At 46.5% G+C, this 24,873-nt stretch overlaps 1 protein-coding gene across 1 annotated transcript in view; it reads left to right on the plus strand.

The window, feature by feature from the left end:
• The first annotated feature begins 6,221 nt into the window (after positions 1-6,221).
• The window catches only part of LOC127447860 (thrombospondin type-1 domain-containing protein 7B-like), a 331,798-nt gene continuing 313,146 nt past the window's right edge, over positions 6,222-24,873 (plus strand). The window contains exon 1 of the mRNA XM_051710006.1: positions 6,222-6,318. The gene's annotated coding sequence lies outside the window, so the exon portion shown is untranslated. The remainder of the gene's footprint in view (positions 6,319-24,873) is intronic.

Raw genomic sequence — 24,873 nt, forward strand, 5'->3', positions numbered from 1 at the left:
TACGTTCATTTACTATATTGACAAGTGTTGGAATATTCCCTCATGGCATTTTAGCTAACAGCCTCCTCTTTAATAATATATATATACGGTACAAACAGAGGGGAAGGAGAACACAGGGAAGCAGTTTTTTCCAGGCTCAGGTAGGACTTTTAATCGGCCACTACAATGCATTACAACTTCACAAACTCATCAGCTTCACAGGCACGTAATAAACACATCAGCTTCACAAACATAACAGATTAAACGTAACAGCTTCAGGAGCACCATGGCCTTCCTTGTGCCAGACTCTCTCTCTCCTCTGCTGGTGGCGAGGCTGCTTATATGCCGCTCTCCCCATGCTCACTGGAATTAGAAACAGGTGTTAAACATAATCTAGCTCAGGTGCAAGCTCCCTTACTCTTTTCTCTCTCTCCAGATGGATGCTTGACCACGCCCCCTCTGCCACATATCCCCCCCACCGCCCGACTCAGGCTGGGGAGACATCCTGCCTGTCTACCACCCCCCCCCCATTCCTAGAAAGGAAGTCGGCTACAGCCATCTGCACTCCTGGTCTGTGGACCACCTTGAACTTAAATGGCTGAAGAGCCAGATATCAACGGGTGATCCACGCGTTGGTATCTTTCATGCAGTGTAGCCATTGGAGTGGGGCGTGATCCGAGCAGAGGGTGAAGGCCCACCCCAACAGATAGTACCAGAGAGTGAGGACTGCCCACTTGATGGCGAGACACTCCTTTTCTATGGTGCTGTACTTAGTCTCCCTCAGCGAGAGATTGAGGCTAATGTACAGCACCGGGCGCTCCTCCCCCTCCACCACCTGCGAGAGCACGGCCCCCAGCCGTCTGTCTGAAGCATCCGTCTGCAAGACAAAAGGGAAAGAGAAATCGGGTGAATGTAAAAGTGGCCCCCCGCAAAGTGTATGAACGCCTGTTGACACTGCTCCGTCCACTGGACCAAGTCTGGAGCTCCCTTTTCAGTGAGATCAGTCAGCAGGCTGGTGACATCCAAATAATTAGGCAAGAATCTCCTATAATGGCCAGCCAGCCAGCCCTAGGAACTGTCTCACCCCCTTTTTGGTCTTGGGCCTTGAGCAGGTCGCAATCGCCGCAGTCTTGTCAATTTGGGGATGCACCTGCCCGTGGCTCAAGTGGACCCCCGGATACCGTACCTCCACCCACCCAATCACACACTCCTTGGGGATTGTTGTGAGTCCCGCTCGTCGCAGCGATCTCAGAACCGCCCTCAGATGCTGCATGTGCCGCTGCCAATCATTACTGTAAATGATGATGTCATCTAAATAGGCAGCGGTGTAAGCCAAATGTCTGAGGATTCGGTCCATGAGATGCTGAAACGTAACCGGAGCCCCATACAAACCGAACGGAAGCATCACAAATTGGTGTAATCCAAACGGTGTGGAGAAGGCCATTTTTTCATGGGAAATTGGTGTCAAGGGGATCTGCCAATAACCTTTTGTCAAATCCAGTGTTGAATAAAATCGAGCTGTGCCCAACCGATTGAGCAACTCATCAACGCAAGGCATTGGGTATGCATCAAATTTAGACACTGCGTTGACTTTTCTATAATCCACACAGAACTGTACAGACCCGTTGCTCTTATGAACTAGAACAACCAGGCTGGACCAATCACTGTGGGATTCCTCGATTACCCCCATATCAAGCATTGCATCCAATTCTTCCTGGACAATTTTCTTTTTGTGCTTGGGCAATCGGTAGGGACGGCTACATACCACCACCCCCGGCTCGGTCTCGATGTGGTGCTGGATGAGGTTTGTATGACCCGGTAGAGGGGAAAACACGTCTGCAAACTCCTGTTGCAATTTGGCAACCTCTGCGAGTTGATACGGTGAGAGGTGGTCTCCGCAAGTGACCGGGGTGAGACGATTGTGTTTTGTATTCACCTCAGGTTCGAGCTCCGCCCTCTCTGGAACTACCATAGCCAACGTCACAGGGACTGCCTCACTCCACAATTTCAGTGCGCCCCCTCTATCGGTTTGCTTAACCTCATAATCAAGATCCCCCACTCGTCGTGTGACCTCAAAGGGTCCTTGCCACTTGGCGAGTAATTTGGAGCTCGATGTGTTGAGTAATACGAGTACCTTATCTCCCGGTGCAAATTCCCGCAGCTGAGTTACCCTGTTATACAGTCGGCTCTGTTGTTCTTGAGCTTGGAGCAAATTCTCCTGTGTTAGTTTCCCCAAAGTGTGGAGTTTTGCTCTAAGATCAAGAACATATTGAATTTCATTTTTGCTGGTTGAAGGTCCCTCCTCCCAAGCTTCGCGTATGATATCAAGCACGCCGCACGGGCGCCGATCATACAGCAGCTCGAATGGGGAAAACCCAGTGGAGGCTTGTGGGACCTCTTGGACTGCGAATAACGGGACTCCTCACCTCCGCGGGGCAGGAACGGGCTCTGGGGAGAGAGCAGAGTAAGACAGAAGAGGGGAGGGGGAAGAGAACGGGGAAAACACAGAGGGAGGGGAGAGAGAGTGGGAGGGCTCTGCCGCCCTCGGGTATGCCGCCATATGGTCCTCCGCCAATTGAACAGCCTCTCCAGTGACGCCGGGCGGGACAAGCTGCTCCAGTACCACCTGATCGATTACTCCCTCGACTTCGCGATCCCCCACCAGCAGCCATCTCCAGCAGGCATCTCGGAGCCCTTGGGTGAAGGCAAATGTGTGGCCGGTCGTCTCCAACTTCATCGACCGGAAGAGCTGGCGATCCTGCTCCGGACTGCGGCCAACCCCCTGCAGGATGGACTTCTTCAGGTCCTCATAAGCCAGGAGGTTTGCCGCCGGCAGTTGTTGTGCTGCGAGCTGAGCTTCCCCGGACAGCAACGGGAGGAGCCTGGCCGCCCACTGATCATGTGGCCAGCTCCAGATCTCAGCGGTCTGCTCAAACTAGTCGAGGTCGTCCTCTGCCCCCATCTTCAGAAGCGTGGACGGGGGCATGGGGCTGTGGCTGTCCGGGGACATGGCCGGGGCTCTCTCCTGGCTGAGAAGGCTCCGGATTGCATGCCGGTCCTCTGCTTGAGCCCGAAGGACCTCGAAGAACCGGCGATCTTGATCTTGCTGGAGCTCAAGCAGGGATTGTTGGTGGGACTGGTGTAAGCCAGCGAGGGATTTGAGGATCTCTGCCAACTGGGAGGACTCTATGGGGCGTACTTCAAGATCCCGGGGTTTCGGCACCAGTGTAACACAGGAATTAGAAACAGGTGTTAAACATAATTTAGCTCAGGTGCAAGCGCCCTTAACGCTTTCTCTCTCTCTGGTTTATATATATATAAACACATTTCTAAAGATTTTCATGTGTTACCATTTGAAAGTGGTACAGTTGAAGTCAGAAGTTTACATGCACTTAGGTTGAAGTCATTAAAACTCATTTTTTAACCACTCCACATATTTCATATTAGCAAACTATAGATTTGGCAAGTCGTTTAGGCATCTACATGAGTAATTTTTCCAACAATTGTTTACAGACAGATTGTTTCACTTTTAATTGACTATATCACAATTCCAGTGGATCAGAAGTTTACATTCTCTAAGTTAACTGTGCCTTTAAGCAGCTTGGAAAATTCCAGAAAATGATGTCAAGCCTTTAGGCAATTATCCAATGATAGGCTAATTGGCTAATCTGAGTCAATTGGAGGTGTACTTGTGGATGTATTTTAAGACCTACCTTCAAACTCAGTGCCTCTTTGCTTGACATCATGGGGAAATCAAAAGAAGTCAGCCAAGACCTCAGAACTGTGAACTACCACAAGTCTGGTTCATCCTTGGGAGCAATTTCCAAATACCTTAAGGTACCACGTTCATCTGTACAAACAATAGTACGCAAGTATAACACCATGGGACCACGTAGCCATCATACTGCTCAGGAAGGAGACACATTCTGTCTCTTAGAGATGAACATAGTTTGGTGCGAAAAGTGCAAATCAATACCAGAACAACAGCAAAGGACCCTGTGAAGATGCTGGAGGAAACAGGTAGACAAGTATCTATATACACAGTAAAATGAGTCCTATATCAACATAACCTGAAAGGCTGCTCAGAAAGGAAGAAGCCAATGCTCCAAAACCACCATAAAAAAGCCAGACTACAGTTTGCAAGTGCACAAGGGGACAAAGATCCAACTTTTTGGAGAAATTTCCTATTGGTCTGATAAAACAAAAATTGAACTTTTTGGCCATAATGACCATCATTATGTTTGGAGGAAAAAGGGTGAGGCTTGCAAGCCGAAGAACACCATCCCAACCGTGAAGCATGGGCGTGGCAGCATAATTTTGTGGGGGTGCTTTGCTGCAGGAGGGACTGGTGCACTTCACAAAATAGATGGCATCATGACGAAGGAAAATTATGTGGATATATTGAAGCAACATCTCAAGACATCAGCCAGGAAGTTTAAGCTTGGTCGAAAATGGGTCTTCCAAATGGACAATGACCACAAGCATACCTCTAAAGTTATGGCAAAATGGCTTAAGGACAAAAAAGTCAAGGTATTGGAGTGGCCATCACAGAGCCCTGACCTCAATTCGACAGAAAATTTGTGGGCAGAACTGAAAAAGTTTGACCTAAGTTAAACAATTTAAAGGCAATGCTACCAAATGCAATCAAAGTGTATGTTAACTTCTTACCCACTTGGAATGTGATGAAAGAAATAAAAGCTGAAATAAATCATTCTCTACTATTATCCTGACATTTCACATTCTTAAAATAAAGTAGCGATCCTAACTGACCTAAGACAGACAATGTTTTCTACGATTAAATGTCAGGACTTGTGAAAAACTGAGTTTAAATGTGTTTGGCTACGGTGTATTTAAACTTCTGACTTCAACTCTAACATTGAACTGACAAATGTTGAAATGTACCTTATAAAATTTGGAACAAACTATTATTGTAAAGTGTATAATAAAGGGTTAGTTCACCCAAAAATGAAAAAATAAAATGTTATACAAAACCTCACTTGGAAGACTTGGAATGCAGTACATACGTAAGTCATATGGACCACTTTTACAGTGCTTGTATGATTATTTTTTGTCCTTTTTTTTTTTTTTTTAGCTCGATGGTGTATGAATCACCATTAATTTCTGTTTGAATAAAAAGAGCAAGTCTGATATTATGCAAAAGATTTCCTTTTGTGTAGCATGTGCACTGTAAGAAAGAAAGTCATACAGTTTAGGGACATCATAATAGTAAGTAAATGATGACAGAATGTTTCTGCCTTCACTATATTTATGTTTTTTACTTATTATATTTTATTTCCTGAAATAAGTGTTTTAAATTTTTTTTTTAAAGTGTTTTAACAATTTGAGGTTTTTCACCATTTTAATAACTTTTTGATTTGCCTTCACTTGTGCATATTAAATAGTCTTGCAATGTGACTTATGATTTTGATTTATATATATATATACAACAAATATTCCATGTTGAATAAAAGCAACAAACATAATTATAAAAGAAATAGTAAAATGCTGTTTAAACTAGATTTAGATGGATAAAATCTAGCATGCCACGCAGCAGGACATTTCAGCTTTTCAGCAGTATATTATGTCAACTATGCACATTTTCATGTGATATAAATGGTTAGCCTAATTCGTGTTATAATTTACCATGGTAGCAGACTCAAATATTGTGCAGAACTTTAAAAAGGCACTTGAAGTAAAATTTTACATAAAATAAAATAGAAATATGTGTCACATCTCTTTGGCCATTTAAAATCCCTATTCATTTTCTGCCATTTCCACTTTTTGAAAAGCCACAGATGATTCCTGTATGATCATAAAGAAAGATAACAAATCTGCATTAAGAAGTCAGTGTTGAAAGCATCTCGATGCATTGTGGAAAGACACTTATGGATGCTGACAGGCGGAAAAAAGGGAAGAACTGAAACAATAGTGTTGCACTTCAATTAGTGTTTGCCACTGCCAAGTCTAACGACAGTAAGGAACTGGGATTGAGATGAAAATTAGAAAAAGAACATAAAGAGGAAGTAAAGACGTATGTCTGAGAGAGATAGAGAGTGATTGTTTGGAAGGGGAGGGGGCTACTTGAAAGGAGCAGGTCTGGCTAAATAGGAATCATCCCTCTTAGCCAATGAGTTTAAAGAGAGAAGCAGATGTCACAGGAGTGAGGGAGACCACCTCTACAAGCTCAAGCACCCTCTGTGAAAAAGAGCACAATGAGCTGCGCGCGCTCACATTGGCAGGCACTATCTTTTCTCTCTCCCCTCGATCGGCTTCACTCTCCCTCTCATTCACACACATTACCACACACTCGCAGGCTCTCAGCAGGAAGCATCAGCATAGGTAAGACTGCATGTTTCATTGCTGCCTGTACATTAGCACAGGATGCCTAGTTGATCTTGTTAAAGTGCATCTGATTTACGATGTAGTGCTGTTTCGTGTGTTATCTGTTGTGAGATGCAACAGTGACAGCGAGAAAGCAGTGGAGTTTCTGCTAATAGATGTACAGTAAGAGAAACTGAGGAGGATCTTATGTAAGTAGATTGCCTGACCGAGTCCTGAAGCTGATATTATGGAAACTTTTAGAGGAAAGAAATAAGGAGTGCCAAGACAAGGGAGTCACAACAGCAGCTTTAAGGTCTGTTGTTCCCGAATCCATGAATTATAAATAAAGGAGGGCTCTAAATGAATGGAGTCACTTTGTGTGGTCTCACAGAGGAATTAGAACTGAGCAATGCCAGTTCATGTGGTCCTGTCAATGGGCAGGTAATCGCTCTCCACTGATTCACATTCAAATGCTGCAAACACGTTTAGAGCTGAAGTTGAAACAGCAGCTTTGGATTCACGCTCAGGAGGAGTTCAATATGTCTGGCTTTCGCTGCATTCAGCATGTTTTATCTTTCTCCAGACTTTAATAAATGACGCTGAGCACCCCATGGCTCTCTCTCAATCCAGGGTCCCAGCCCCAAATCCTTTTGTTCAGGGGGGAAATAATGGGAGGTTTGCTAAGACTGATCAACTGCATTATGTGTGAGGCAGACAACAAGGTACCAAGGTGGTGTTTGTGTGTTTTTGTGTGTGTGTCTGCCCCTACTGCAAGGTATTTTTCACTGCTGACTGTGGTTGTCATTAGCTGTTACTCTCTATGCATGGACATTAAAGCTGAATATATGTAAGAGCTACAACAGTGAATGGCAATTAGTTATCCATGGCACTGCAGTGGAATAAACTGAAAGGTGAGCAGTCTGTCTTTGCCCTCTCGTGAGTGGATATATTGCGGGTTGTTGTTGTTGAGTTGCAAATGCAATACATATTTTGTCCCATGAGCTGGGTGTTGAAGTATGTCTTTGAACTTGCATGACTCACTGACGCTTACCTGGTCTACTTTGAAAAGTCGATGATAAAGTATTATTCATACTTCATGCTGGAATTCAATTGAAATATTTTACCAATTCCTACACTGCCTTGCACCATTTTCTCCTGAGTCCAATACTTCTATATTTAACATCAAAATATCAAATGTGAAATTGCTTTGTGCTATTTGGTCTGCACAAGAGACAGCTGCATATAGAGATATCTGTGGTACGTGCAGCCCACATGTGCTGTTTGTTTTACGCTTTAATGGGAGTCTTGAGTCAGTTTGATTCCCCTTACAAATATCGAGTTCCAGCGAACCCCTGCGGTAAACTTCTGACAAATGTTGTTACAGATTTACTGCAAGTTCATATTTTCTTATTCAAATGAGATTAACAGAAAGTTTGCCGCAAATTAGACGTTAATCTTGACTGTAGTGGATACTTTTTCAACTTTAGCCATCTATTTTTATCGGTCTCTCGCTAATAAGGATAAATAAGGAAAGTCAGCTCAACATAAAATAGCTCCAGTTGGTCTCTCCTTACACTCCATAAGCAATGTATGTGTGTTCTTATAATTAATTTATACTTTACTTGCAATGCTGAGCACAGAAATCACTGGCATCGGAGGAGGAGCTCTGTTCTGCCAGCCTTTCGCCTTAATCAGCGTCAACCAACAGACATTTGATTATCCACCATCGTCTCCCGGAGCCATCTCCAACTGTGATTAACCGAGCACAGCTGAGCTCTCTTGACTCACCGAGTTAGCAGATATACGTATGTCCTCTCGCACCGTTTGTTTTCCACTGCGGATCAGAGCTGGGAATTAAAGCTGAAAATGAGAGTGTGTATGTTGCTGCTTTGGATCATTGCATGTGCCTCCAGGACGATTTTGTCTGTTTTGGCTGTTCGTTCTAGCCATCTCAGGTGTGACAACCAGGCAGAGTAATGGCAGGTGTAGATTGATGCATATGCTCAACCTTGAATCGTTCATATAAATAAGATGGAGAGCCCGGGGCCCGACTGTTCCGAGGCACTGAGACTGGCTGCAAAACACTCTAGCACCTCATATACACTGTGAGACAGTGGCAAAATCAAACTAGAATGTAGATAGCTTTCTTGATTGTAATGATAGTGTTCTAGTTTTGTCATGTAGCTCGCTTGCAGTAGACATAGTGTAAAGAGCACAATCCATAGGAATGAGATCGCTCTAATAATTTTCGCTTTAATTATTTCTCTTAGATAGCAGTGAGAATAAATGGAGAGTCTTCTGCTTCTCAGTTTTTCTACAAAGAAAAAGACCAAGTTAATCTCACATGTGTCTCCTCTCTTCTCCTATGGAAGGGAAAACTGCATTAAGTTTAGTGAGCTATGAAAGAGCAACATCTTAGCGATACCATTTTTTTCTCTGGGAGGTCCTTCCCTACCAAACACTAGCTGTCGTAGGAGAAAAGCTGTACTGTGTTTTCTTATCTTCTGCTTTTGACTTTTAATTGAATATCACCATGGCTGGTGACTTAAAGATAAAACTTTAAAGTTTTGGTACAGAAAAGCATTTAATCATGCTTATTGACCCACAGCAAGTTGTTTCCGCCTTTTGCTGCAGCAAAGAGAGAGTGATTGAAGTTATAACAAAGCATGAAACAATGAAACAAGACAGTGCTTGGTCAAGCGTTCTCTCTTAATAAAAGAAGAGGGCGTCATTTAATTGAAATGACAGTTGAAAAGGCAGTTGTTATTTTTCTTCCTATTGCTTGTTCATGACGGTGAAAGACTCATTCATCTACTGATGAAAAGCAATTGATTATTACCTGAATTAAATGCTGAACACATCTCCGCACACATATCGCTGAGATGTATTGGAGTATCTAAGGTCTTGGCAGACAGGTTCCTCTGTGAGTCAGTAATGGATGAGGAATGCCAGGAAAACCGAAGCCCCCGCCACCCCCACCCTCGGACATAAAAACGATGTGTCCCTTGGCTCGGAACATGATTTCAGCCTGTATGAGGTTTCAACAGCTCTCACCATCTGGCCTCTGTGCAAACAGTGTTGCACCCCTTCTCCAGTGTTTATTGATTGAACCGTTCACTCTTCGTCATATGATCGCCCTCTCTTACTTGCCTCTTCAAAACATCACAGCTCTTCATGTGCTGGTGTACGCCCAATAAGTGTGTCTGGCTCCCGCAAAACGAGCAGCAAGCATTGGTTCTCTCCCTTGCAGCCTCCATGTCTCTCGGGCACAACTTTAACATGGTCACGATGTTTGTGGTTTGAAATTCAGATTTTGTTTTAGTATACACAGTGGTTTGATGGCTTAACTATTACATTTGTATTTTCTTCTTTGTGATTTATTAGTTAAAGAGAATAGTGTCATACATGGGTATTCTCATCAACTACTCTTATATTTACTAAATAGCAGGGATTTTATGTTGATAATTTATAAACCTATAAATAAATATATTTATTAATAAATGGCATATCCTACTAAATTAAATTAAAATAGACTAGTATTATTTAGTGAGAGCTGAACGGAAAGTGAGCATGTATTTGGTGCATTTGGCTCACGCAAAAACTCTTTTTGTCAGGGCATGTACAACATATTTGCACATGTAGCTATTTGCACAGTTTTTCTTAGTAAATCATCCACAATATGCCCACGACGTGCACACGCAGTTTGATAGATTGCACAAGCAAATTATTTGGGGTCTTAAGCCCCGTTCACACCGCCAGTGACATTGCGTGAGACAGCGACACAATCCCAATCATTTTCAAATGAGAGCACAGTGACTTCCGGTGACACGAGCTGTCGTGACCATTGACGACAGAGATTGCCATGGGGAGGGACATGACAAGTTGAGAAAATTTCAGCTTTATGCAAATGATGAGCGACATTCGCGAGCGACTACCAATGTTCTATATAATTTGTCTTTAACAGCATCCATAGTCATGACCTAATAAAATGATTCATATAATCCTGTTGAAGACAAAATAATAATAAAAAAAGTTAGAAAAGGTTAGTGGGACTGCTGTACATTTGTCAAGTCCATCAACATCTTATAGAAATGCTTTGCGAAGTTCCTTTTGGAAGCGGCCTCGGAAATATTATGAAAATTATGGTGATTACATGGCCAATTTTGCTTGAGTATTCCTCCTCCCTGCGTATCACCCCAACTCCAAATGACCTTTTAAATCTGGGTATGTTTAAGCGTAATTACACACAAGCGCAGTCTCTTCAGAAACCAGGAAATGACACATTTGGTCTTCCTGCTGTTTCTTGATGCAGTTTGATTGCACTGTATGTCTGTTGGGAGCTTGTTTATCCCGTCTCAACCTTGCAGACTGTTTGACGGAGCCCCAAAGTGAAGGGACTGAAACAGAGACACCAAATGAATATGCTGATTGTGTTTCTAAAGGATAATATTGACCAGTAGAGGACATCTGAATGTCTCTTTGAACCATGAAAGGCTTTTTTTTCTATCCAGACTGAAAAGCTAGCTTATAAAATCGTTTTTTTCTTCTCTGTGCGTGAATCAGAGCTTGTTACCCTACGATGATGAAAGGAGGATGAAGGCTTCATATATACATATTTAGCTCTCTTTGTAATGGATCTGTGCACGGCTGCTTTAGCCGGCACAAAAGGAAGGAATAGGCATGTGAAAGCTATTTGTCAATGACAACCAACTGACCAGCCTGATTTCTGTGCATTTTAATGGCCTCCTATCCATGTGCTACTTCCTCTGAAGTGTTTACGGAGTGCAGATTGCTTTTAAACAAAACCTACTGATGTGAACAGATATCACCTCCATCTGTCTTACAAGTCTGTGAGCTTGGAGAATTTCTCTGAAACCCTGCACATTTAAATTGATAATTTTAAACAAGATTTTTATTATTTTGTGAAAACGTGAATAGTACATGCCTGTGCAAAACCTGTCGCCATGATGCTTAGGAGTTTTGGGTGATTGCTTGTTAGTTACTTACAGGCTGAAGTCAAAAGAGCCCATCCCCGAGACTCTCTGATGTTTTGGTCCCTACATGTAGATATACTGTAGTTTGGGTTCCTCCTTCAATGCAAGTCTATTGGATTTTTTGCCCATTGTATCATCCGCCAGGGGAAATCGTAGATTGCTTAGAAAAGTAATAACACACCTCTGCTCAACGAGCCACATGATTTGAGGTATTACTCATGTCCATAGCACATATGGTGTCACAATGGCGAGACAAAGAAACCCAAGAGCAGAGGAACAGTTCAAAGGATTTATTAACGATAAATTATAACTTCAGTAGATCCAGGTGAAGTGTGGAGATCCCGGCATCGACTGCAGTAGAAGGTGATGGGTGTGTTTTTCGATGAGTGCGCGCCGAGCGCAGTGAGCAGATCCGTAAGGAATCTTTCGTGAAGAGTGTGTTCGTAGGTGAGTGTAAGCGCTGTGGTAGTCAGGAGAAGATTTGTGAGGAATCCTCCATTGAAGAGATGTGGCCGAAGAGAACAGGCGTACAGCAAACTGGAAGGCAACCACACACCCGACACGCGGGCAGAGACGGGCAACCAAAACAAATACACGAGACAGGACAAACTAGGTAGAGAGAGTGAGGTGAGTTACTTCAACACCAAACAACAAGAAACAATGAAGGGCTTAAATGGGCAGTGAATTAGTGGAGAGACAGGTGCTGCTAGCATGCGAATTGATGGCGTGCTCAGCGTTCCCATGGGAACAATCAGTGTTCAAATGGAAACACTGATCACGCATGCCGACAGTGCCAGAGACACATGAGGGAGAGTAATAACAAAACAAACAGAACAGACCGACGAACTCATCGGAATCGTGACAAATGGTGTGGGACAAGTTACATGCCAAAGTTTAAGGGTGCCTATACACTAGAGAATGCCCTCATGGAGTGCTTGATGGATAGTAATGTGTAAGATTCATTTTGACAAGTGGGAAGAGCCTTGTCAGTTTGAAATTAAGTGAGAACAGAGTGAACTGGATTTCTGAAAGCAGAACTGGACCTACTTCTTTGGAACTCTCATCAAAAGTTGAAATGTTCTTAAAGGTATAGTTCACCCCAAAATGAAAATTCTCTCATCGTTTACTCACCCTTGTGCCATCCCTGGTGTTTGACTGTTTTCTTGAGCAGAACACAAATTAAGATTTTTAGAAGAATTTCTGGTCCATACAATGCAAGTGAATGGGTGCCAAAGTTTTGAAGTTCCAAAAATCACACAAGGCAGCATAAAAGTAATCCATATGACTCCAGTGGTTAAATTAATGTCTCCAGAAGCGATATGATAGGTGTGTGTGAGAAACAGATAAATATTTAAGTCCAATTTTACTAAAAATTCTCCTCCCTGCTCAGTCAGCCTCCACTTTAACTTTCACTTTCACATTGTTCTTCTTGTGTTTTTGATGATTCACATTCTTTTTGCTTATAGCTCCTATTGGGCAGGAAGAAGAATTTCTATCAAAAATTGACTTAAATATGGATCTGTTTTGGCAACCATTCACTTGTAATGTATGGACCTACAGAGCTGAAATTTTCTCATAAAAATCTTCATTTGTGTTCTGCAGAAGAAATAAAGTCATACGCATCTGGGATGGCATAAGGGTGAGTAAATCATGAGATAATTTTCATTTTTGGGTGAACTATTCCTTTAACATTTGGTCGCATGACGGAGCATGTTTTTGCAAACTATTGCTATTTCCCTCTATGTACTTGCAATGCACCATCCTTTTTTCTATTTATACCTAAAGATTTGCAGTCTTGTCTGAGGTCCAAACACTGGAGTTTTCAACTTACAGTCAGGGGTTTGTTAAAATCCCAAACCATAAATATAAGTGAATCATAATAGTGGTGCTTTTAATTTCACAAGACAACACTATCTACTGCTCTTTGCTGTAATCAAGTGAGGTCACATTTGAAATACAGTTACATTCCATCTTTGTGGAGGTGTCACTCTCACCAGATGTATCGATCGTATTTGTCCAGCGAGCTGTCGGCTGGCTGGTGGCACACTGTCATCAGCCCTGGATAATTAATAGCAAAGGGAGCTGGAGGTGTAGGGTGGCACTGTAAAGTGTTTCACTCAGGCTGTACTGTAGGCGTGTGTCAGTCTAGGCTGAAGGGTGCTGCCCAGGGCAACATTAAGATTGCAGGCAAGGGGACCAACGATCCCCTGATCCCATCATGCCCTCTCACAACAGGACAGGGGAGTGCCAGACACATGCAATGAAGGTTGAGCTCTTTTAAATGATTGATTTGTAACACAGCCTACAGGCACATGTGTGTGTGTGTGTGTGTGTGTGTACGGCCTTTATGTGTATGCATCAGCATAATGGGTGTCATACCCTAATACTGTAAATGCATAAAAGTGCATACTTATCATATGCGTGCGGAGTAAGTCCTCATGCAAAATGTATGGACATAAATTTGTTCTAACCCACGTTCTAATGTTGATGAATATTCTACATGAGGGAGCATTTGCTCGCAGTAAGTAATTTGTTTAAAACATGCCCAAACAATCTCCTTCTGGTCCAATGGAAACCAGGAAGTAATCATCTTCATATAAACAACAGTGTGCATGATTCGGAGGTTGCATTTTCACTCGAAAATGAAATTTTTACTTCACTGATGCTTAAGGCACATGTATACTTAGTTTTTGTGTGTTCCGGATTGGATAGCGCTCAGTCAACCACATTGCCTTTCATTAATATACTCTTCTGACCTTGAAAGAATATGAACACATTCGACGTATGCGCACTATGACTGCTGTTCGATACTCTTTTAGTACTGTCATCGGCATGTGCTCACGATGCGCATAGACGAGGACTGTCCATGTATCAAGAAAATCTGGGCCGCATGCGGACAGTCCATGCAGACTGTGCTAATGACATAATTTGCATCACACATACTGTGCGTGGAGTGATCAACCCAGACAACCAAAATAGACTTTGCCCTTTAGGGTTGAGATTTGGGTTTAGTTTAGCAGTAGAGTTAATAAAATATGCTTTCCTGTTAACTGTGTTACATAATTTACAATTAAACACACACACACACACACAAAATCTCATTTGGCGCCACTCTGTGGACATTTCACTCGGAAACTAGAGCTCGCACATTCCCATGCATTAAATAACACTTCCAGTGGGGGACAATGGGGGCAGTGCTTCGAATTTTGTTAATCACATACCAGTTTCAGCAGCAGAACTTTCAACTTACTGTTGCCGAATTCATAGTGTGATCAGTCTAGATTTTGTATATGTGTTGGTACTAAATTTCATCCTAAATTTTGAAAAATGTGCAACCTTATTGATATACAGTATCATAATTTCTGTGCAAAAACGTTCACACACAAGTTTTACACTCAAATGTGTGCATACGCACGGTTAGTGAATGACAATCAGAACGTGTATTTGTGTACAGCCTTTGTGCATATACATGAGCATAACATGTTTGTCGGAGATCTATTTGCGTAAATCTCCGACTCAGACAGTGATAGCTGTCTTAGATGCAGTTACCCCATGATCAGAGCTACACAATTACATCTACATTCTGCTCCATACTTTTGAATTACATCAACCCCCCACGCACCACCACCAGACGTCACATGTTAATGCTCTGGCTGGTGGCGGCATAATCTTGTGAGGCCTTGTGAAGTATTGGTTCAGGGATCTCTTGGCCTTACCAACAGCTCCTGCAGTCCATCTGCTGACAAAGAATTTAGCTTGCAAGACGCTGGGGAGAATTCACCTTTATGCACTCAGAACTGGGTAAAGCCCTGCGTAACCATAAACTCTATTAGTTCAGGATCATAGACACTCAACGGAGCTCCCAGATGGTTCCAAAATAATCATTTGAGCTTCTTCTTTCCAACACATTCCCATTTCCATTTATTTTCTAATTGCTTTTCATCTCTCAGCGCTTGATCTCATTGCGTGCCACAAGTGATATTGATGTTAAAATGCTTTGGAAACAGTATGAAAACATCTTTAAGCCAGTCAGTGTTGTTTGAGACCTTTGTGTGTGTCTGACTGTAAGAGGTACCAAATGTTTAATGAGATTTGTAGAAGCTAAATTGTCTTTTGATAGTTTGCAACAGCAATATAACAAATAAACTGATTTATTTATTATTTTTTATTATTAATTCAATTTCAGACAATGGTTTGGCTCCATGTTAGCACACATGCTAACATCAGTTATTCATATCAATTTGGCATATTATTGTAGCAAGCCCAATACATTCATTCAGGCCCAGTTAACAAGATAATTTAAATAACATATTATATATATATATATATATATATATATATATATATATATATATATATATATATATATATATATATATACACCAAGGTCCTATTTAAATAATAAAATTGTGGATAAGTTAAGATTTATTATTTTTAGAACAGTTGATTTTAACATAAATGATTATTATGTGTTCTTTGTTATGATATTTTGGACTTAAACATTGTCATACAGACATACTGTACTGTATACCCTGTATTCAGTGTATTAGGACACCAGGAAAGAACTATGTTTGTATTCAAGTGGTAATTCAAGCTGTTCGTCTTTTTAATGTTTGTTTGTCTGCCACATATCTTAGCATCTGTTAATTAGCCTTATTATTAACTGGCAGTTTTGGCACTGCATAATTTTGTGTAAACAGAAGAACACCTACATACAGATGTATGTATTACCTTTATTAACAACCAGTTTCCATTTTTCCTGTCATGTAATTGCAATGTGGTGTGTGCTGAAATGATTTTGGCTAGAATGGGACCACATTTTGTCACTTCCTGCAACTTAATGAAGACCAAAGGATGCATGTATGTATTGGGTGAGTAATTGATGCTTAATCTGTATGTTTTATCATTGTAATACTGCCACTGAGAATGATGTGAAATGAACTTTTGACGCGCTGTTCTTCATTAACAGTACACAAAATGCATGCAAACTACATCATACAGTCAATATTCACAATTACAACTATAATCAATACCAAGTTGCTACCGCCATGATTCTTTAATTGACACTTACTCAGAAAGCTGAGGATTAAAGAAAATACTTTGATCCGTTGAATCCGTTTACCATTAAATAAAATAAAAAAGAAACATAGAATAAACAAAAATGTTTCATTATCCCTTTCTGTTTAATTAAATTTGGCAATGGAAAGATGTGTTTTGCACAAAACTTTTAGAACATATATTTAGGCCCAGTCAGAAAAATAACAATTTTACAATGGAAAATAATAATAATAGAAATAAAAATAATAAACCTGGATTTCTCACATAGACTTTTAAAGCCAAACAGAAAAGCATTTAGCTATATATGCTTAAGAATATAAATCAAATATAATCAAATAAAATCACTTTTATTGTCACACAACCATATGCACAAGTGCAACAGTGGGTGAAAGTCTTGGGTGCAATTCCGAGCAACATAAAATTCATGACAGTGATAAGACATATACCAATTTACAATAAACATCAGATTTACACAACACAATTTACATATCTAATATACACATAATTACACAACACAATAATAATATACAGTGTACAGTATGCAATACACACAATATAGGACACACATACACATAATATAGAATACACATACAAAAAAAATAGTATATAAAGTATATATAAAATATACAGTAGGTTGTATTGTACTGTATTGACATTCAGGCTGTCGGTTGATAGTCAGTTGCCAGTGTGTTGTTAAGAGAGAATATAATTTATGACAGTCCGGTGTGAGATAATAAGATTAATAAAGTGCAGTGCTGATGTACGTTGATCGTGATAGATCAAGAGTTCAAAAGTCTGATTGTTTGGGGGAAGAAGCTGTCATGAAGTCGGCTGGTGCGGGTCCTGATGCTGTGATACCGCCTGCCTGATGGTAGCAGTGAGAGCAGCCAATGGCCCAGGTGGCTGGAGTCTCTGATGATCCTCCGAGCTTTTTTCACACACCGCCTGGTATATATGTCCTGGAGGGAGGGAAGCTCACCTCCAATGATGTGTCTGGCAGTTCGCACCACCCTTTGCAGGGCTTTGCGGTTGTGGGCAGTGCTATTGCCGTACCAGGCAGTAATGCAGCCAGTCAGGATGCTTTCTACAATGCTGGTCTAGAACCGTGTGAGGATGTGGTGGTTCATTCCAAACTTCCTCAGCCGTCTCAGGAAGAAGAGGCGCTGATGAGCCTTCTTCAAAACGGCCTCAGTGTGGATGGACCATGTGAGTTCCTCTGTGATGTGGACACCGAGGAACTTGAAGCTGCTGACTCTCTCCACCGGTGCTCCATTGATGGTGATGGGGCTGTGTTCTCTGTCTTTTCTCCTGAAGTCCACCACAAGCTCCTTGGTCTTGCTGATGTTGAGGGAGAGGTTGTGCTCCTGACGCCAGCGTGTCAGAGTGTGCACCTCCTCTCTGTAGGCTGTTTCATCATTGTCAGTGATCAGACCTACCACCGTCGTATCATCAGCAAACGTCGTGGTTACTGGTGTAACCTCCGTTCCCTGATGGAGGGAACGAGACGTTGGTGTCGATGTAGTGACACTAGGGGTCACTCTTGGGAGCCCGAGACACCTCTGGTCTTTGATAAAAGGCCAATGAAAATTGGCGAGTGGTATTTGCATGCCACTCCCCCGAACATACGGGTATAAAAGGAGCTGGTATGCAACCACTCATTCAGGTTTTACGCTGAGGAGCCGATATAAGGTCCGGCCATTTCAGCGGGTAGTTCAGCGTTGTGGCAGGAGGGACCAACGTCTCGTTCCCTCCATCAGGGAACGGAGGTTACACCAGTAACCACGACGTTCCCTATCTGTCACTCACTCGACGTTGGTGTCGATGTAGTGACACTAGGGGTCCCTATACAAAACGCCACAAGGCTGAACTGTGTTACGTGAACTGGCGGTGTGTGGTGGGCAGACTTGCTGTGTGCCTCATAGCCAGCACACCAGGTCGACACGTAACCTCCCCCAACACAGTTATGAGTGTCGAACGGCCCTTTTTGGGGATAAGTCGACTACCCAGAGATAGAGACAGGCTTAACCCAGTCATGGCCTCTTTCCCCTTCTCTTTTTCCACTCCCTAAAAAAGAAGGGGGATTATCCGACTGGGCCGCCAGGTCTAGTCGGGGGGTGTCCCTCCCAAGGGGAGGACACCGCGGAGACCACACCTCGCCCCAAGAGAGGGGGGGATATTTAAGTGGAAGAATACATCACATGGTCTTTCCAACCATGTGGAGAGCCTTCAAGGTAGATCCTACCCAATGGGGGAGGAGTTACTACAACATGGAGACTGAGGGGCTCTGCCCAAGGAAGACGCAGTTTGCCAGTAGGGAAACGAACTAGCAGAAGAAATAGATCGCATGGGGTTAGCCTTACAGGGAACCACCACATGCGGAGCACCTACCCCAGAACCGGGCTCTTAGTTAGCGCGTGTACTGGGCCGGCAGCGAGTCTCTCCGAAAACTCGACTGCCACAGGGCTCGGAGGAAGTCAACCAGGGAACAACCTTTGTGAACACTACTGGGAATTAACAGCGCACGTCTTCAGCTCAAAAGGAGGTGGAAGGCGCTATGTGCAAGCGATACACCCAGCCGGCTATCCCGGGCTTATCCGCTTGTGTTGCGTGCCACTACCTGGGACGAAACCGGTTCCACCCGGAGGTTGTAGAACCTTGCAAAGGTGTTGGGTGTTGCCCAGCCCGCTGCTCTGCAATGTCTGTTAGAGAGGCACCTCTGGCCAGGGCCCAAGAAGCCGCTACACCACGAGTAGAATGGGCTCGTAGCCCTACCGGGGGCGGCATGTTTTGGGTGAGACATGCCATAGTTATGGCGTCAATGAGCCAGTGGGCGATCCTCTGCTTGGAGACAGCGCTTCCTTTCCGCTGTGCACCGAAGCAGACAAAAGAGCTGCTCAGAGAGTCTAAAGCTCTGCGTGCGATCCAAATAGATGCGCAAAGCACGCACCGGACACAGCAACGCCAGGGCTGGGTCTGCCTCCTCCTGGGGCAGCGCTTGCAGGTTCACCACCTGGTCTCTAAAAGGAGTGGTGGGAACCTTGGGCACATAGCCCGGTCGGGGGTCTCAGGATCACGTGAGAATAGCCCGGACCGAACTCCAGGCACGTTTCGCTGACAGAGAACGCTTGCAGGTCACCTACCCTCTTGATGGAAGTGAGCGCAGTCAGGAGGGCAGTCTTCAAGGAGAGTGCCTTAAGCCCGGCTGACTGCAAAACTCAAAGGGGGCTCTCTGTAGACCCTGAAAAACTACAGAGGTCCGATGAGGGAACAAGGCGTGGCCTGGAGGGATTCAGCCTCCTGGCACCTCTTAGGAACCTGATGATCAGATCATGCTTCCCTAAGGACTCACCGTCGACTGCGTCATGGTGTGCTGCTATGGCAGCAACGTACACCTTCAAGGTGGAAGGGGACAGCCTCCCTTCCAACCTCTCTTGCAGGAAGGAAAGCACTGATCTGACTGCGCACCTCTGGGGGTCTTCCTGATGGGAAGAACACCACTTAGCGAACAGACACCACTTAAAGGCATACAGGCGCCTCGTAGAGGGAGCCCTAGCCTGAGTGAATGTGTCTACCAACGCAGGTGGGAGACAGCTTAGGTCTTCTGCGTCCCGTCCAGGGGCCAGACATGGAGATTCCAGAGGTCTGGGCGCGGGTGCCGGATGGTGCCCCTTCCCTGAGAAAGAAGGGCCTTTCTCAGGGGAATTTGCCCGGGGGAGTTGTCACGAGGAGCGTGAGGTCCGAGCACCACGTCTGGGCGGGCCAGTAGGGTGCTTACCAGGACGACCTTCTCCTCGTCCTCCCTGACCTTGCACAGGGTCTGTGCGAGCAGGCTCACTGGGGAAAATGCATATTTGCGAATGCCAGGGGACCAGCTGTGTGCCAGCGCGTCTATGCCGAGGAAGGCCTCGGTGAGGGCGTACCAGAGCGGGCAGTGGGAGGATTCTTGGGAGGCGAACAGGTGCACCTGTGCCTGACTGAATCGACTCCAAATCAGCTGGACCACCTGAAGGTGGAGTCTCCACTCTCCCTTGAGGGTAACCTGTTGTTACGGCGCGTCCGCCGAAGTGTTGAGGTTGCCCGGGATGTGAGTGGCTTGCAGCGACTTGGTGCTGCTAACTCCGTTGGAGGAGACGGCGGGCGAGTTATGACATACAGCGGGAGCACAGACCGCCTTGGCGGTTGACATATGCTACCGCTGCCGTGCTGTCTGTCCGAACTAGCACGTGCTTGCCCTGGATCAACGGCCGGAACCTCCGCAGGGTGAGCAGAATTGCCAGTAACTCGAGGCAGTTGATGTGCCAACGCAGCTGCGGACCCGTCTAGAGGCCGGCAGCTGCGTGCCCATTGCCAACAGCGCCCCAGCCCATTTTGGAGGCGTCTGTCGTGACCACGACGCGCCTGGAGACCAGTTCTAGCGGAACACCTGCTCGTGGAAACGAGAGGTCGGTCCAAGGGCTGAAAAGACGGTGACAGACCGACGTAATGGCCACGCGGTGTGTCCCGTGGTGCCATGCCCGTCTCTGGACTCGAGTCTGGAGCCAGTGCTGAAGCGGCCTCATATGCATCAACCCGAGCGGGGTGGCCACCGCCGAGGACGCCATATGCCCCAGGAGCCTCTGAAAATGTTTCAGTGGAACCGCTGTTTTCTGTTTGAACGCCTTCAAACAGGCCAGCACCGACTGGGCGCGCTCGTTCGTAAGGTGCGCCGTCAAGGAGACTGAGTCCAACTCCAAACAGAGAAAAGAGAGGCTCTGAACCGGGAGAAGCTTGCTCTTTTCCCAGCTGACCCGAAGCCCTAGTCGGCTGAGGTGTGAGAGCCCCAGGTCCCTGTGTGCGCATAACCCGTCTCGAGAGTGAGCTAGGATTAGCCAGTCGTCGAGATAGTTGAGAATGCGAATGCCCACCTCCCTTAACGGGGCAAGGGCAGCCTCTGTGATCTTCGTAAAGATGCGAGGAGACAGGGACAGGCCGAAAGGGAGGACTTGTACCGATACACCTGACCCTCGAACGCAAACCGCAGGAAGGGTCTGTGTCGAGGAAGGATCGAGACGTGAAAGTACGCATCCTTTGGGTCTACCGCCGCGAACCAATCTTTATGCCGGACGCTCGCTAGAATGCGTCTTTGCGTCAGCATCTTGAACGGGAGTCTGTGTAAGGCCCGGTTCAGTACTCGCAGGTCCAAGATTGGCCGCAACCCACCGCCTTTTTTCCGGTACAATGAAGTAGGGGCTGTAAAACCCCCTCTTCATCTCGGCTGGAGGGACAGGTTCTATCGCGTTCTTCCGTAGGAGGGTAGCGATCTCCGCGCAAGGTAGCAGCGTTTCCATCTTTCACCAAGGTGAAGTGGACACCGTTGGACCTGGGTGGATGCCCAGCGAAGTGAATCGTGCAGCCGAGTCAGACGGTCCGGACCAGCCCTCGCGACGGACTGGAAAGCGCAAGCCATGCACCCGAGTTCCGCGCAAGGGGGACCAAAGGGACAACGTCATCGGATGTACCGGCGGATGGGGCCTCGCGGCGGGGCGGAGCTTGAGGTGCCACACGACATCGTGGCCGTGTTGAGTCCGAGGACATCGAAGCACTTACCTGGCTCCTTGTGACCACCCCCGGAACAGCCTGGGACGGGGGAGGAAGAGGCCTGTCCTCATGACCCGTGGAGACTGTCACATCGGGGGCGGATTTGTGCCACAGCTGGGCGCTCAGGGCGGGAGACCGCCGCTGGAGCGCCAACCTGCCAAATGGAGTGGTGGACGGTGGTCGTGATGCCAGCCGTACACACCGAATATGTGACCCAGGGAACAAGGAAACCACTCTTGCGGAGCTCTTGAGTACTGCAGCCACTTGGGCATGCAGCGCAATTAAATGCAAAAGGTAACAAAAAGAAGATCTGCTTACCAGCTCCAGAGCAGCGGGTTTCGTTGTCCCTGGGTCGCCCGTCTCAGGGGCGCTTCGAAGACCTCCGTGGGTTCTTCGGTGCCGGCTGTGAGACAGGTGGCGTCAGCTTCCTGCGGTGGGCTCCACGCCGGGGCCGGGCCGGAGGGGCGGGATGCGGCGGAGCCGGTGCAGTCACCGCAGGGGGACGCCCTCGGCGATGAGTAGATGGGGGGATCTTGAGCCACGCCGGGGCAGGACAAGCCGGCTAACATCCATCTACTGCTCTACCATCGAGAACTGCTGGGCAAAGTCCTCGACAGTGTTGCCGAATAGGCCCGCCTGGAAAATGGGGGCAGCAAGGAATCGTGTCCTGTCGGCCTCACCCATCTCGACCAGGTTGAGCCAAAGGTGGCGCTCCTGGACCACTAGTGTGGCCATCGTCCGCCCGGGAGACCGCGCCGTGACCTCCGTCGCTCGGAGAGCGAGGTCAGTCGCCGAGCGCAGTTCCTGCATCAATCCCGGGGCGGAACTACCCTCGTGCAGTTCCTTTAGCGCCTTGGCGGACTTGCAGGAGAGCCATGGCGTGCAGGGCGGAGGCGGCTTGTCCAGCAGCGCCGTAGGCTTTGACCGTCAGAGACGACGTAAACCTACAGGCCTTGGACGGGGGCTTTGGGCACCCACGCCAGGTGGCGGCGCTCTGCGGGCATAGGTGCACCGCGAGCGCCTTTATCCACCGGGGGATTGCCGAATAACCCTTGGCCGCCCCACCATCGAGGGTAGTGAGAGCGGGGAAGCTGAAAAGATCGGGACCGGGCAGTAAAAGGTGCCTCCCGCGACCTTGTCAGCTCTTCATGCACTTCCGGGAAGAAAGGAACGGGGCGGGGCGTGGCTTTGAGCGGCGCCGCGAGCCCAGGAACCAATCACAGAGCCGCGAGGGTTCAGGGAAGAGCGGTGAAATCCACTCTAACCGACGCTCGCGGCTGTCCGGGAAAGCATGTCGTCACCTCCGCGTCAGCCTGTGACTGGGCGATCGACCCCGAAGGGAGGAGCCCAGCCGAGGCTTCCGACTGGATGAGACCGCTCTCCGATGCAGCGCTCGAGAGCTCATCACTTTCGCGGGCTCCGAATAAGAGGTCGAACTCGCCGTGAGACGAGCCGGCGGACTCACCCGGAAGCCCGATCGGGGCAGACGAGCGTGCTGGGGAATGGGAGTTCCGCGGGGGGATACCCGGCGGAGGCGGTCCCATTGGGGTCCCCAAATCGCCCCCAGTGCTAGCCGCGCTGGCCTCAAACCCGTGGGCAAAAAGACCGAGGCGGGAGCCTCTGGGGTGGCTCGCTTCCTTACGAAGGCGAGCCGCGACCGCAACGTTGCCATGGACACATTCTCGCAATGAGAATGTGACCATCCACGAACGCTGTCTCCGCGTGAGCAGTGCCCAGACACGAAAGACAGTGATCGTGACCGTTAGAAGGCGAGAGATAACGAGCACAACCAGGAATAACACACAATCGGAAAAGCATCTTTAAAAAGACGCGTCTTTAAAAAGACGTTCCGTGTGTGCGCTCTTTTAGAGAAATATACTCTTTTAGAGGGGAAAAATGCTCTTTCAGAAAATATACTCTCTAGTTTTTCTGCCGAAGCGCCCAGGGGCGTTCTCTGCAGTGCACCAGTGCAGAGGAGGGAGAAGCCGCTGAAATGCGCCGTCAGATCCAGCAGGTGAATGAACAGTAGTATTCAGCTCAATGAGCATGACCGTTCGGCTCCGAAGAGAAAATCTGAATGAGTGGTTGCATACCAGCTCCTTTTATACCCGTATGTTCGGGGGAGTGGCATGCAAATACCACTCGCCAATTTTCATTGGCCTTTTATCAAAGACCAGAGGTGTCTCGGGCTCCCAAGAGTGACCCCTAGTGTCACTACATCGACACCAACGTCGAGTGAGTGACAGATAGGGAACATAATTATGGCATTGGAGCTGTGTGTTGCCATACAGTCATGTGTGTACAGAGAATACAGGAGTGGGCTGAGAACAAAGATGAAAGCTCGACGATTGGTTCCTGGGCTTGGGGCGCTGCCCACGGCCACGCCCCGCCCCCATTCCTTTCTTCCCAGAAGTGCACGAGGAGCTGAAAAGATCATGGGAGGCACCTTTTACTGTCCGGTCCCGGTCTTTCAGCTTCCCTGCTCTCACTACCCTCGATAGTGGAGCAGCCAGGGGGTATTCGGTGATCCCCCAGGTGGATAAGGCACTCACGGTGAATCTTTTGTTTCGTTTTCATTTAATTTCGCTGCATGTCCAAGAGGCCGCGGAACCCAAAAAATTAAACAAAAGAGTAGTTTTCTTGTTCCCTGGGTCACATGTCCGGTGTGCACGGCCGTCGTCACGACCATTGTCCACCGTCCCATCTTTGCAGGTTTGGTGATCCAGCGGCGGACCCCCTGTCCCTGTGCACCCTGCTGTGGCACAAACACGCCCACACGGGATTGGTTCTGGTGGACTACGGGAATGAGACTCCTCCTCCCCCCTCCTCTGCCAATCTTATGGTGGGCGGCAGGAGCCAGGAAAAGTGCTTTGATGTCCCTGGACTCAGTATGGCCACGGGGCTCGAATCCCCTCGACGTGGCACCTCGAGCTCCACACCGCCG

The sequence above is a fragment of the Myxocyprinus asiaticus genome, chromosome 11, assembly GCF_019703515.2.
Source record: "Myxocyprinus asiaticus isolate MX2 ecotype Aquarium Trade chromosome 11, UBuf_Myxa_2, whole genome shotgun sequence".
In the NCBI taxonomy this organism is placed as follows: Eukaryota; Metazoa; Chordata; class Actinopteri; order Cypriniformes; family Catostomidae; genus Myxocyprinus; species Myxocyprinus asiaticus.